Source organism: Bemisia tabaci, chromosome 4, assembly GCF_918797505.1.
Source record: "Bemisia tabaci chromosome 4, PGI_BMITA_v3".
NCBI classification, from domain to species: Eukaryota; Metazoa; Arthropoda; class Insecta; order Hemiptera; family Aleyrodidae; genus Bemisia; species Bemisia tabaci.
The window spans coordinates 39,777,049-39,792,806 of record NC_092796.1 but is presented as its reverse complement, the minus strand read 5'-3'; positions in this window follow the sequence as shown (position 1 = coordinate 39,792,806).

Here is a 15,758-nt window from a genome sequence, read left to right as displayed (position 1 = left end):
ACACCTCCTTTTCTTTCTCTACGCCTTTTAATTTGTCCATTTTATTTCATTTTGATGTTTTTTAAAATTTCTTTTCTGTCTCATTATCCTCCTTTTTATCTTCTGCCTTAAATTGTATAATTGAAAAATCTGCGGATCACGATCACTCACTCATTTTGCCTATTTTATTCTTTCATTTTTTCTAATGCTCAATTTTTTCGCAAAGAAAGGGGTTGGGGGAAGGTGAAGTTTGTCAGTGACAGGGTTGCAAAATTTCATGAAAAATAAAAGCTTGAAATTTCAAGTGAAATATTTCATTACATTTCAGAAATTTATGAAAGATATGGAAGAATACTGGTTCCTTTACATGTTTCGTATGTTAAAATTGTGACCTTCTAATTTTTGTGTTCGAGTGCGGGTTGCATACTTTAACCCCGGGGAAAACATGAAATATTGCACAGCCTCGTGAAATTTCACGCAATATTTCACTGAAATTGCCAATCTTTCATTTCTTCCTTACGTTTCATGCCACCCTGGTCAGTGATTTTCCTTTTTGAGAGGGGGGGAGGGGGACAAGAGGAGCTGAAAGCCGCAGTGAACTTCAAGGATGGATAAAGAAGATCTGAGGGGACTGACAGTCCCGACACAGAGTGGGCGGCGGGGCGGCCGGCACTACGGAGCGCTGGAAGGCGAGGGCGAGGCGCGGTGCGAGGCGGACCCTCTAACCCCGGGAGTTCCATTTGACTCCAGAAACGAATGCTGAGTGGCAGGAGAGAAGAGACGCCGCCGCGGAAAGGTTCAAAGCTCGGAATGCGGGGCACGCGGTTCCGCGGTTCCGCGGCGCCGGGCGCGGCGCTACCTGCTGCAGGTTCCTGGGGCCCTGGGAGGATTTCAGTTTTCAAGGCGGTCCTCGATGCGGGAGGGATGTGGTGCCCGCCTCCCGCTACACCCTCGCTGTGAGCAGGGGCGTGGGGCAGGAGCCACGGGGCGTAATCTCCCGCTCGCGAGGCCCCGCGCAGGCCGCGAGCTCAGCGGCTCGGCTCGGCCCCATCTTCCGAGAGCAGTCAGCCTTCCCTCTCAATGGCCGAATTCCGCGGCTCTCTTATTAATTGAAAGCCTCTCACCAAAACATCGTCCTCGGATCGAGGAAAATAGGAGGAGTGTCACTGTTTCCAATTCGTTGGCTTCGCGGCGTAAAAGATGCGTTGTTAAAGTCAGAGAAGCACGATCAGTCAGTGGACGTCCTCATAGGAACATATCTAACAAAAGAGAATTTGCAGGTGTCTGAAATTTGATGAATTTCGTGTTTCAGTGGGAACTACTGATGAGTGAACTGAACACGAGGATACCTTTGAGTCATGAATTGAACAATTATTGGAGAGGATATGACAAAATGATCTAATCTGCTAAAATACGTGTGTTTAAATGGGAAATGCCGGCAGATGACGTCACTAGGCGGTGCATTTTCTCACTTTCAAATCTATTTTTATACTTTTTCCCATATCAGAAAATTTTTTTAAAAAATACTGTAAAATCAGTTAATCAATAAAAAATGTGTATGCAAATTCTCCATTTTCACGGGACTTTAAGGCAGTTTGTCGATGATCAAAATGCGGAACCAATTATCTCCGTGGCAGTTGTTCAAAATTTCCTCTCCTATTTTGTCTTTTCGCCGAGAGACAAGTCAACTTCAAAGCTTGAAATTTATACAAAAAGCTGAGTATACAAAAATTGAGGTTGAGTATAGTTTTCCAAAGCAAAAATAAAGTATGACAGGAAGTCTCGAACGTCGCAAATGGAGGTGCGGGGTTTTGCACTTTGGCGATCGATGTCTGAAGCCTCTGGATGCATTCCCGTTTAGAAATGGTTGCCGAGAAGCTTGCGGAAAAGCTTGCGGAAATATTGCCGCATCGTTACATACAGCCGCTGCCAAAAGTAACTTTGCGGTAACGTTTTCGTAACGTAACCTTTTAATCAACCACTGCACTGCCGTGTTGGTTGACGTTGAAGCTGCTTTGTCTCGGTTTCTTGCGTGGTCGAACTAATGTGCGATATATCACATCAATTAAGTAAAAAAATTTGGTAGATTTTGAGTTGGAGCCAAATACAGTACGATAGCCCCAGCCTAAGGACTTATTCTCCATCAAAAAACTTGCTAAATCCAGAAGGATGTAGGCAGAATTCTTTTCTCAAAAACCTCGCATTTAATACAGTAATCGTCATCAGTGTCCAGAGTGAGGATTTTTCCAAAAATAATTCTGCCATTATTTTTCTGAATTTTGCATTTTTTTAAATTGACAATGATTCCTGAGGCTCTTGCGCTGCAGCTATCTTCCTTTTTTTGGGGCTAAAAATTCGAAATCTGTCGAGATTTTTGACTTGATCGATGCGGTACATCGCACACTAGTTTGACCATACTACAGACTCCAGGACGAACGACCTGAAAACAGCAGGAATCGCTCTTTCTCGAAAATTCTTTACAGTAATTCGATCAAATAATCAATTTCAAAGTTTAATAACGTTGAGTATTTGTGTTTTCTGAGCATTTACGATTTCTGAATGCAGATTTAGAGGACGTGTGGGGATATTACTTTTGCATGATACTAGTTTAACACACTTTTAACACACATCTTTAAAAACTTTTTGAAGAGCACGCCCAATTTTCTTCCATGAACCACAAGATTTTTTAAAAGATTGACTATAAAAATGTGTGTACCCTTTTACGTCATTGACCTACTTGAAATACAAACAAACTTTCTTTTTCTGTATTCTTCACGTCCGTTTCCTGCCCCACCCAGGGCCGGATCAAGGGGATGGCCACATGGGCCGCGGCCCATGGCGGCAAAATGTAGGGGGCGGCAAATTTTGCAATTGTTTTGAATGTAGGTATCAAAAAAGAGAGAAAAAAATCGGATTCAGAAAATAAATTACAAAAGAGAAAAGGCGACAAAATCTCTCATTTCCTGAGAGTAAAAGTACAGTAATTTCTAATTTTGTCGTCCTTCGGTGATACAAGAGACAACACCTTTAATTAGTCGAGTTAAGAGAAAAACCAAACACGCAATTTGACCTGGAACGGAGCGGCGCGGCGGTTGGCATGAAACGCATAGCGCCTACAAGACTGCATGAATACTTCACGCACTGCGCCAAACAGTGTGCTCAGTAGCGGTCGACGTGAAACGCATAGCGCCTACAAGACTGCATGAATACTTCGCGCATTGCGCCAATTCAGTGCGGTCGGCGCGGCGGTGGAAGTTAAAATTTTTAACCACATTTATGTTTGTTCTTTCATAATTTTTTCGTTCGTTTTTTATAAGTGGAAGGCCTTGTCCAAACAGGGATGGGTTTACGGAACTGAACTCTTGTATGTGTTGACAGGGCTTTCACAAAAAATGTGTTCAACACGAGTAAACGCGTCTTATGCACCCCTCCCCCGCTGGCACGTTCAGTCGTTCACTTGATGGTTTTATTGATGTTTCAATACGAATGAGAAGGGGGCGGAAAAATACAGGCGGCCCATGGGCGCAAGGAGGTAAATCCGGCCCTGATGGCCCCACCAATCATGAAAATTAAGCTCGCATATACCTGCGTCATCTCCAAAGGGCAATAATGTGATCCCCTACGGAAAAAAGGTGCCCGAGACTACGGAAGAAGGTTGCCCGAGTCTACGGAGGGATTTGGAAAGAGTATTTTTTTTTCAAATTGGGTGGAAAAAATCGAGCGAGGGAAATTCTCACATGTTAAGAAATAAGAAAACGCTGCAAGAAATCTATTCGAGGACGGAAGATACATCAAAATTTGGCAATTTTGTGCCCAGAAAATTATGTATCGCTGGTAAAATTCCCACATTACGTACCTCGGTTTGCAATATTGTTGATCTTCAGTCGCATTTTGATTACATAGTACCTACCTACGTGCGTGTTCCAAAATTTTCGCTGCACTGTAAATATCATTTCCGCGCAGAGAATCGAGCCAACTTAATAATGCCTTGAAATGTTTCAGGGTATTTGTGAAGCCCATCAGAGGTAAGTTTCCTGATTAGAAAATGAGGTATGGCAGGAAAGTCTATAATGCGTGAAAATCATAGATACAAGTTTTCTGAGTTTAGCCGCCAACGTTGTCTCCGCGTGTCCCAGCGAGGTGCCGAAATCGTGTTCTCTAGTCCTTGAAAATTAATGCATGATTATTATTTACAAATGCAAGGTTATTTTTCTTGTCTCCACTATGGCTAGTGACCCAATTCTCATCAATCAGGCACTTGACAAGGTTTGAATTAAAGCACCATATTAATCGATGGGAGTGGCGAGGCGTGAATGGTTGATTATCAATTTTGACCCATTTGAAGCTATGGGAAAGAATCGATTATTAATAGGATCGTTGCGTACAGTGGCGTGGCGTGAATTGCGATATATCGATTGTTATGCCATTTAAACCTATGGAAAAGGATCGATAAACAGGGCGTTCGCAGCGAACACCTTAATAATCGATTCTTTACCATAGGTTTAAATGGCGTAACAATCGATATATCGCAATTCACGCCACGCCACAGGCGAACACCCTATTTTTTCAATCCTTTTCCATAGGTTTTAATGGCAGATTAATCGATACATCGTAAAGCATGCCACGTCATTGAAGTTGGTGGAATTCCCAAACCAACTATTCGCGATTTTGCACATCTTTTTTATTTATTTATTTTTTGGCTCCCAACTATATTGTAAATTAATACTGAAAATTTTTTCCTATAGGGGTTGATTCCCGTTGTGAAAATCATTTTTTACATGAAAATATAAAGAGAAATTATGTTCATTACAGAGTGGTTTAGTTTGCGCACTTTATTCACGACTCTATTCGTGTTGTACACAAATTTAAGCTTTAAAAGTCACAAGTATTGAACCGTATCTCGCGTGTTAAGGGATGCGTTGAACAGAAGAAAAACGAAGTTTTCAGGGGGAAAGGAGTTTGAGAGTTATGAAGCAGAATAAATTTTTGTTCTTCTTACATTCTATGAATCGAATCATGACTCTCAAGAAATCTAATAAGAGGATAGAAATATTGTCCTGGTTCTTTCGTGTATTGAGCAAACACAATGATTAAAATTACCATGTTAATAGTATTTCTCATAAATCGTTAATTAATGACGGTCATAACCGCAAAATTAGCAGTATTCTTACCATTCGGTGATAATTTTACGATTGTGGTAAAATTACCAACGAAGTAGTAAAATTACCTCTATCATTGGCTAAGACCATGATTGCTATTATTAAGCAATTGCATTGCCCACATGGTCCACGGGTCCATTCAGGGCGAACTTGTCAGAATGAATTCAAACTCAATGAGTTGATAAAATTGATTTGCTGAAAATGAACAAACGTGGTCGAACTGCTGCATGCTACTATAACTGCTTCCAAGCCGCTCACATTGCCTACTTAGTCTATTGAAGGCGAACTGACCAAAGTGAGCACGGAGACATTGGCGTGAGTAAAGTAATTTTAATCTGCTATAGTGCTATGATTAGACCGAATGAAAGCTGCCGAATCGCTGCAAGCCACTTCCACTGCGTCAAAGCCGATCTTAATGACTGATGCTGTATCAATTCAAAAATATTTTCAATATCTCAGTGACTCAATGAGTCGCAGATAGTCATAATATCTTATTGAGCGGGGATTCGATTAAAAAGAATTTTAAGGTTTCTTAAAACCGTTTTAATTTGATTTTCTTCCGGTGACACTGAGGAAGCTAACACCCAGTGAGATTCAAACTATACACTCGCTATCATTTGTATACATCTGAATATAATCTGAATATAATGCTTTAAATTGATTCTGGAAGATATTCATTTTGTACTGATAAGACAATTCCGTAGATAAGTATAGGTAAGAATTTTTCATCGAATTCTGAATTATTTTTAGGGTTCTTCTGATGATTGTATGATACCTAACGGAACGTTGAACTTAAACATTTTACTACATTCATAAATATGCATAGTGCTTACAATAATTATACTGATGATGCACGCACCAAGCTACGTACCTCGGTTTGCGAGTCTGTGACAATCTCATGCGGCATCTTATTTTTTTTGAAGAAAATTCATCATTTTCATTTATTTATTCATTTTTATTTTTTTCTCTTAGATAATTTAATTTGATTTTCCTCGTTATTTCAATAGTGTTCCCGACGTTATTGTAGGAGGCACTGCAGTGACGTCGTAACCTCTAAAATGGTCGATTTTGTCAAACCTGCCGTGCTACGGAAGAGAGCAGTAAGCAGGAAATAATGAAGTTTGAATGGATACTTGCGGCCAAGCCAGCTTTTATCCAACGAATCTTCTGATGATCTTCATACAATTGTCAATAATCATCCTAGAAACTCTTGGAGTCATCCGGATGACTAAATTTCGACTATATGCATGTGAAGGCCTTTTTTCATCCTATATGCTAGGCGAGACGGCAGTATGTTTCGGAAAATTTATTCACATTTTGCGTAATCTTCAGGGTAAATGTATGTGAATTCGAAACAGTGTGTCACGAGCCCCGGTATACCTACCAGGGACCCAGCATCCCCAGGGTTGCAATTTTCCTTAAAAAATAAAATCTTGAAATTTCACGTGAAATATTTCATGAAATTTCAGAAATCTATGAAAGATATCGAAAAACACCAGTTCCTTCTCATTTTTCGCAAAATGTATAAGTTATGGCTTTCTTCGGTGTTTGGGCGTGTTAGTGCGGGTTGGATACTGTAGCCCCTGAAAAATATGAAATATTTCACGGAAATTTCCGATCTTCCATATTTTTCATTTCACGCGTCTGAGTACCCCCCCTCCCTCCCCCCTTGTGGAGGGCCTGCCTTGGTACTTAACACGGCGGAAGAACTTAGTGAGGATGATTGATTTGCTCGAGTTAGATTATAAATAGGTGGCCCCGAGACTCTCCTAATATTTATATGAATATTTTTATGAGCCATTGCTCGGCTCGGAAGGGCGCTAACGCCGGCTCCCGAGTCCGGCCGTGCGCACGGAGGAGAGCTGGAGCCCCTGCGCGTATCAGGGATAAAAATACCGGGAATCGGGAGGCGAGGGACTCTCGACTCCCGCCGCGGGGAAACGCCGGAAAATTCCCGGGGTAAGAAAAGCCCACGCGCTCCACGTGCGCCCTCTTGCTGAAACCCTGATACTTAATTTAAAAAATTTGTGGAAAACGTCTCAAAACGGGTTTTCGAAACTGTGTAAAATATATAACAAAAACGGGGCGGCGCGTATGAAATATATATTTTTTGCCGCACGAGCAGCCAACTGCCGTGGGCCGAGCCCCGAATATCATAAATGGATCATGTGTGCCGGTGAGCGCTCCACGTCTCATTTGAGGCGCGGTGACAAAAATCCATCGCGGGCGGCGACCGCCTGCCGCGGCTCTGGGCGCCTGTGACGGGCGTCCAGATTTCTGCAACCATGTGTGACGTAGCGCCTCGGCTCGGGGACTTTTCTCGTCCCCTCCCCGCCCCCCGGCCCTTTTGCTCCACCCTCGAAAGCCCTGAGCCCTCCTCCGCGATCCGGAGCTTTCCAGACGAGCACCTTCCCCTTCAACCTCCCGCCCACCCGTTTCAGCTGCCGACTTTTCAGCCGGCTCCGGGCTCCTCCATCGGTCCACCTTTGTACGCCCTTGTGTGAGGTTCCCTCGGCCCGGTGCGTTACTGTCATTAATAATTTTTTTTATTACAGGGGGCCGTTTAAAAAGTACGTAACGCTTATAAGAAGAAGGGGGGTGAAACTCAGTAACCAAATATCTCGTTCGCCGTGTTTTAAAATCTCCGCTCCTGTTACATTTTTTAAAAGAAACAATAATTCAACATCATCCTTTGAAGTTTTCACAAAATTTCCTTCGCACAAAGAGGAAAAATCACGGCACGGCTTCAACTTCAAATCTAACGGAATTGCTGTCGGTTTTTCATTAAAAAAATGAAGTTTAGAAGGAAAATGAAGACCACGACGTCGCAAATTGAGATACGTGGTTTGAAAACTTCACCATCGATCTGCAGAATAAATAGTAAAATAAAATCATATTTTTCAAACAACGCAGTGGAGACATAATGGTACGCGGTCAAAAAATATAAGAATTAATATAATAGAAATATTAGAAAACATTAGAAATTAATTTGTGAAGAGGACTGCTTTTTTATCATTGTCTTCGTCATTTTATTTGCCTTTTCAAGAATATTCTTTGGACAAAGATAAATTTTTCTGAATAAAAAAATAACATTTTACTTGAATTTGTAAAAAAAAAAAAAAAAACCTAAAAACGCGGTGACCCCGGCGCCATCGCAGCATTTTCCGTGAGATTCTTACGTTGCTTATCGCCGCGCAGCGCCGGATCAACTGAAATTTCCTTCATTTCATCGGATATGCAATTTGATTGCCGGAGAGTTTAAATAGTTGCTCTCAATGCGACGGGCTTTCAACGAAGGTGTAGCATTCGCAACAGTCGTAGCACCCTCACTAAACCCATGATACTGATGCTGCAGATCACTAGATTCACCTCAACGTAGAAATGACATCTCGAAAAAGGAATAAGAAGAAATATATGCATAAATTTATAATGGCTGTCTTATCAACATTTTGGCGGACCACAAGGATAAGGATCTGAAAAAGTGTTTCCAAATATTAACCGCGGTACTTTCCTGCAGTTCAAGTAAACTAATCGATTTATCAATTGCCATTTGGTTAGAATCATGATTTTTCCGATGATATGTATGTTTCTGCCTTTAATTTTACCAAGCGTCAAGTATATTTTGCAATCAGTGGCCTCCGTGGCTAGTGGCTTCCGCAAGTATATTTTGAATCCCCGCGAAAATTATGCGGGCATTCAAAATCAAAATTGAGAGAGATGGGGATTTTTCCACAGTAACTGAAAATTCAGTTCAAAGCTTATGTAACAGCATAAGTATAGCTTCAGTTAAAATTTACCCCAATTTTAGTTTTTGTCTGAATTGTATTACGATGGCAATATCATAGCGTCTCTGCGCTTTGTGTAGTAAAATATTGCTTTCCAAAATAAGATCTCGGGGCATATTTTGAAGTGAACTTATTGTCATTTACATTACATATTCATCAATAAAGTGTACATCCAATGAGATAATAAAAACTTTAAAAGTAAAAAAATCTCATGATGAAGTCAAGTTCAAAGTAACGGAAGTCTAACAGATCGATACCAATTAAGTTTTGAGTACGATAGACAAAAGATCAGCTTTCATCAATTTGTCATTTGAATTATATACTAGACGCGGCACAAATTTGGAGAGGAAACAAACCGAACAAAATATAATTTTCACCAATATATTTACCAGACTTTATTATGCTAATTTCGCCACTGCACCCAGGAAATCAGATACGTGTAGTTAGGCTTGCAATGTCACAGATTTCCTGTAGCATTACATTTTGTCGATAGACGAATGGTCAAAATTAGTTTCCCCTGAGGGCCAAAACCAAAAAATCCAAGCAAAGGACGACTCATTAAAGTAGGTTGAAGGAAACTCTGAGGTGTAGAGTCTACCTACACCTCATGCTAAGATACCTACGCAATTATCTTGCGATTTAGAGGGCCGGCAACGGGCCTTTAGATAATGGATTTCTCGGAAAATTGACAATGTCGAAATAAAAATCAATAAATGTGTACATTATTAGACCAATGAGTCAGTTAAGCTCGGGAGGGATTTGCCTGCAAATAGTCGAATCGTACAGTTTTCGGTACGAGAAGAACGATGCGCACGTCAAAATTTCACGAAATATTGTCTCCGCGGAGATATAACGCTTCCTTTTTAGGGGTCCTCGAAAACATGTTTGAACCGACCGCCGTGAATTCTTGGATCTACGCGTCATAAGACGGGAAGATGGCGGCGGCGAAGCCGACCTGCTTACTACCACCACACTGTCATTGTTGACATCTCGATTTCGCGTTTGAGGTTAAGTGAGCTCTGTGTGAATGTTTCATATCCTACATACATCTGTATCGCATTCTGATTGAAAAGCTTAGAGAATTGAGAACAATGGATATGAATTTCAAACAAAGTAACCGACATAACCTCCAATTGACCAACAAAAACATACCGCCAACGCGTCGCCGCCGTGTATTCTTCCACTACGCTTTCCGCCGCCATATTGATCGTGACGTGTACGTCCAAGACCTACGAGCGCGCAGTTCAAACGCCGTTTTAGGCCACCCTAATTTTTGGCACTTTCAAATAAACTTTTCTCCTGTTTGCAGTCATCAAAAAAATTTAGGAAAAAAACCGTAAGCTTCGGTCACTTACTACTTTCGAATGACACAATAAAAAAAAATGACTTAACTGACTCATTGACAACGCTGGATATAAGTTCAGATGCAAGAGAAACAATCAAAGCTTCAGTTTGTGTTGTACGCGACGGATACTTGACGAATTTCTTTACAACGCCGTGATGCGAGTTGCATGCAACTATTCGGGCTCCACGGATGTCCGTGTTGCATACGCATGAGAGTGAAGGCGTTTTAACATCTGGCGTTTGACTAGCTGCTCCACCAGCGGCGCTCGCTAGAGCGAGTCACTGCGAGTCGAAGTCGGACTTTTGGAAGTATTAAAAGCTCATATCGATGTTAATACAAAAGGAAAGGTTTTAGAACTGGTTTAATTTATTTTCTCGTAAAATTCCACTCAAGGAACACCCTATACCATTTACAGTGGGAAGAAATTAACATACAAATTTGTATTTTTTGTCGAAAATTTCATGTCCTACCTGTCTGAGAGGCTCGTTTCATTGTGCGGCGGGTTTTACTTCGAAGATCTGATATTACAGAACGCTTAGAATTTTTCATTCATACCTCGCAGACATCTAGGCATAAATAGTTGCTGAATCATGTTCAGCGCATCGCGATATCAATACTACTGGGGCACAAAAAGTACCCACGTCCTACTCCTGAATGGACTCATTCGTGCCTGGTAGAAATCATTGTTTTATAAACGAAGAATTAAAAACGCTCTGCCATTTTGAATCCTCGCAGTGAAGTCCGCCATTAGCGCCGCGCCGCGTCGCGTCGCCGCGGGTGAAGCGGCAAGTGCCTGGACAGTCAAAGCGCCTTCACTTTGTGCGTATGCAACACGGACATCCATGGAGCCCGAATAGTTGCATCCATGTTTAATATGTGTGTTCGTCGCATTCGACACAAATTTACAAGGAGGCTTTGCTTGTTTCTCGTAACTTAATTCCAGCGTTGCCTATAATGCCGACGAAGTAAACTCTTTTTGATATTTATCGCTACATTGTCAATTTTTCGAATAATGCTCGACTGTTAAGTAAAATACATAACGTTGCCGCTCTTGTTGGCTGAGGCCCCTACCTTCTCTAATCTAAGAGAGGCAAATGCGGCTAAGATGTTCCATGGTCACCGCAGGAAAAATTGAGCGCGCATCTTGACATATTTGTATCAGTGGCGTGGCGTGCTTGCGATATATCGATTGATCTATCATTTAAATCTATCGAAAAGAATCGATTATTAGGGTGTTTAGCTCAAATGGGAAAATATCGATAATCGATCATTCACGCCTCGCCATTGATTTATATTTTTTTTCCACTGAAGAGTTAGAAAAAAACCCAGTCAGAAATTTAACTCAACCTACGTTTAATCGGAGCCCGGTGCGGCCAGACTCGAGGCTTCCAGAAAATCTGTTCTACGATACTGATTTCTGCAGGATCATCGAAGCGGAGCCCCAATGGACTGATAATGAGCTCATAAAAAGCCGTCAATGATGAAGTATTCAAAGGAGGTCGGCCTCAAGTTCTCGCATAAAATCCTGGGTAAGGCGTTGACAAAAATCAAGTAATGTTTCCTCTCAAGTTTTTCTTTATTTCGATAATTATTTGGGTTTTCAAACAACGCTCATAAACATATTCACTAAAATTTCGTGCAGCCGAGCTTGAAGGTCCCCTCCCTGGAAAATGCAGGATTGGTCGAAAATGTGAACCACTCATTGAGGCCGCCAGTGAATATCATCAGGCCTCAAGGAAGGCGACCCGGGAAATTTGTATGGCTTCGACGGGAGTAAAAGAGAGAACCGGACTCCACGGCTCTTACGTGAATGAAACCTTTCTTGTTATTGTTTTTTTCTTCATCTCCTCTTTTTTAAAAAAAACATCGAGAAATGTCAAAGGCTCGAATTTGATTGAATTTGCGCATCTTTACACTAAAAAAAAAATTTCATGAGAATCGGCCCGGTAGATCTCTAAATTTCATTGGTACAAAAAATCGCCTCATTTTCAAAAAAATAAATACTACAATTAAAATAGCGCGTATACTTATTTGGTATCCGTCCCACATAAATACAAGTAGCACATTTCGAAGATAGCGCAACTCCATGGAGAGAGAAAAATGTTAAAAAATCCGAGGAACAAGAAAAACACAATTCAGCAAAAATTATCCGTGGTTGGGAAAAGTTTTTGACGTCCCTGATTCAGTTACCAAAAGAGATCCGTAGCAAAATAAATACGGAACTTTTCGGTCCGTTAATAGTGCAAAATAAACGTTATCAAACCTTGGATTTGTACACTTTTCGAGTGAAACAGATTAACTAGTGCCTATCTTTTCAAAGTAAAATGGAAAAAAGAGAGAAAAAGTTTATAAGGAACAAATAAAAGATGCGTATGGCTTTAAAAAACTTGTGCGTAATACAACGGAATTTTGTTTTCAACTAAATTTGGCAGTTTGCGAAGCAAGACATTCATTTGTGGAATAATGGATGAAAAATGAGAGGGGCATTTCTTAAAATACGTGACGTATTTAGCGTAATTTTTCGCTCCAGAAGGGGTGGCGGGAGGGAGATCGAGAAGAGTGTTACGCCATTTTGTTCTCACGTGTTTAAGGATAGGGACCTACGTTACCACAACGTTACGAGGGCGAGAAGGCGATGCATTGCCACAGCGTTACGAAAAGGAAGGGGGGGGGGGGGGGGGGGTTAAAAAATTCCGAAATTAAGCGCTGCATTTTTTAAATGCCTTGACATAGCTGGGACCTCACAACTGCTGAGATCGCCTTTGAAACACTTAATTTTTGACTTGAAATTTCAAATGATATTTCAGAAAGTATCTGAAATGATGAAAAATAGCCTGACATTTCAAATTGTGAAAATTGTGCGCAAACTTTCACGCGAAATTTCATCTTTAAAATTTCAAATTCTTATTTTTCATGAAATTTTCCATCTCACGCTCGCGCGGGAGGCGAGACTCCACCGACGAACTACCATCATTTACGAAACGACCTGTTTGCAACCTCTGCTACCCTGCTCCGCAACGAACGTTCGGAGGCTCCTTGGGACCCCGCGAGACTCCACTGGCACTAACTACGATCATTCGCGAAATGACCTGCTTACGATCTCTGCTGCCCTGCTCCACAACGAACGTTCGGAGGTTCCTTGTGAGGACACCACACTCTCTCTCTCGGTGCCTTTGGTGCTCCTCCACTGCCAAACGTGTTCGTCGCTCGCTCCGCCATTTGCAACTCTCGCCTGGCAGGGGAACAAAATCACAGCGTCGCACTGGTGCAACCGCACCATTAAACTCAAGCAAATCCATATCCAGATCGTTAAATTATTTTAAGGACTGCTGCTTCGAACTTTTTGCGACTGAAGGTACCACTTAAAAATCTCTGCTTTTGAGATTATGCACCAGATGCTGTGCGATGTAAGTAAGCTGCCTGACTATACCAGTGATGGATACGACATTTGCCGTTTCCAAGGGACCATTTATTGCCGATTTGAAGAGGCCTTGATGCGGTTTTATACCGCCTCTAAGGACCTTCAAGGCACCGGGCTCTTTATCGCCGATTCGACAAAAGGGTCCTTTTTGCCGGGGGCCCTTTGGTACTGATTCAGAGAGGCCTCGAGGGCGCATTTCTATGCAATTTTGAACTTTGGAGGCCCCTAGTAGGGATTTTTGTCAATTTTTTGTTTGTATTTTTATTTTCATTTTTATTTTTATTCGATGGCTAAATTCTGAAAACACGTATCTCGGAATCCGCATCATTAACTCATGAACCCTGAGACTCATAAGGATACACGCAAAACATGAGCATCCTTACGAGTCTCAGGGTTCATGATGCGGATTCCGAGTTACGTGTTTTCAGAATTTAACCATCGATTTATTCATTCATTACGCGTCATTTAACTAGTAAACGGCACTGATTTTTCTATGAGCAGAGCGAAGAAAGGATCCAATAAAACGTTACATGCCTCTTGGAACCTCCAAAAAGTCAGATGAAGAGTGTTAATAAGGGAAATAGGCTGAGAGCATGGCGACCTAGACCTAGACGTATAGATTACTGATGATGGTTGAAGCATAGGACTGCTCATTTTTCAATGAGACTGACTGACAGTAGCGTGCTGCCACACACTATGTATCGTCACAATTTTTCACGGAGGACACGAACAAACTGGGTGTGCTAGTGTGCTACACCTGACCTCCTTGAATTTTCTAAGGGTGGGTGAAAAAATGCTGAAAGACATTTAGTCAATTTTTAAACCTAAAATTTGAATTTCAAGGGTTCTTTGGGACGTAGGGCCCGAAAAATATTTTCAGAGCGGACACGAACGTTTAAAAAACCAAATGTAGACAGGGGTCAACGGTCAATGATTTCCAAAATTCGCCGATAAGGAGATTTTCAGAAAGGCATTACGGGTCACAGGGGGAGGGTGGACTTCTTGGACCCTCCTCCTACACGGCTCCTTTGGATGGGGCCTCCGGACTTGCAGTCATAAACACGGAAGTCTTCATTTTTGGATGGCGGCTACAAATCGCAGAAACGGCAAGTTTTGACTTCTCTCCTCGTAATTGGTAGTAGGTATTGTAGGTAACTATAGTTTTTCCTGGTTTCGTTTCGGAAGCAATTTGAAGTCATTTGATAGTCATTTTCATTCTTCGCGGCCCTTTCTCCATTAAAGAGCATTTGATTCTCGAACTTTTTCTGATCGACATAACGGTCTATGATACATGAATGGTTCGAAGACAGCATTCCCCCTCATCTGAATTCTTGCGGCATGTTTCTCGGACAGCTCCTCAGTCGGAGAGGTGGGTGAGGAGGGGGGGTGAGGGTAGCAGCAAAGGGACGAAATCATCCTTTTAAATAAAGTGATAAATGCAAAAAAAAGCAAGAACTTTGTGAGTAAAACTTCCAGGGACCTGGATCTAGTTTTAATTGAATGCGCGGCTATTGTACTCAAGTCCTATACACACACCAACACACACACACCTTGATAAGATATTTTTCCGAGTCGCCATTGACTGCTCCTAGGGGGCGCCACCATGCTCTCTCAAAAACCCTTGTTATGGATCAATCTTAGCAACATGATTCCTGTGCATGAATGGTCAACCCCGGAAGTAGGAAAAGAAGTCTCCTCTCGACAACCCACTCCTGCTGTCAGCACGTCTGAGCGTGGCGCCAAGCCAAGAGCGCGAGGGTGCTGTGCTGCAACTGATAAGAGCGATAAGAATCAGCGCTCCCGTCCGGAGAGTGAGGCTCGGAGACCGGGATGCGTTCCGGCTCTCGTCAGGTGACGTCTCCCACCTCGGCTCGGCGCGGCTCCGCCGGCTTCGTCCGGACCGGGTCAGATGTCCTCGCAGTGTACCTCGAAAAGATCTGACGCTATCCGGATGCCACGGGAGCGTAGCAGGTCGCGAGAGGTCGGGTCTTGCGGGAAATCGCGCGACTGTACAGGGCGATACGCGACCTCCAGTGCTTCTTTGCTATCCTCATACCGCGCGAATGATT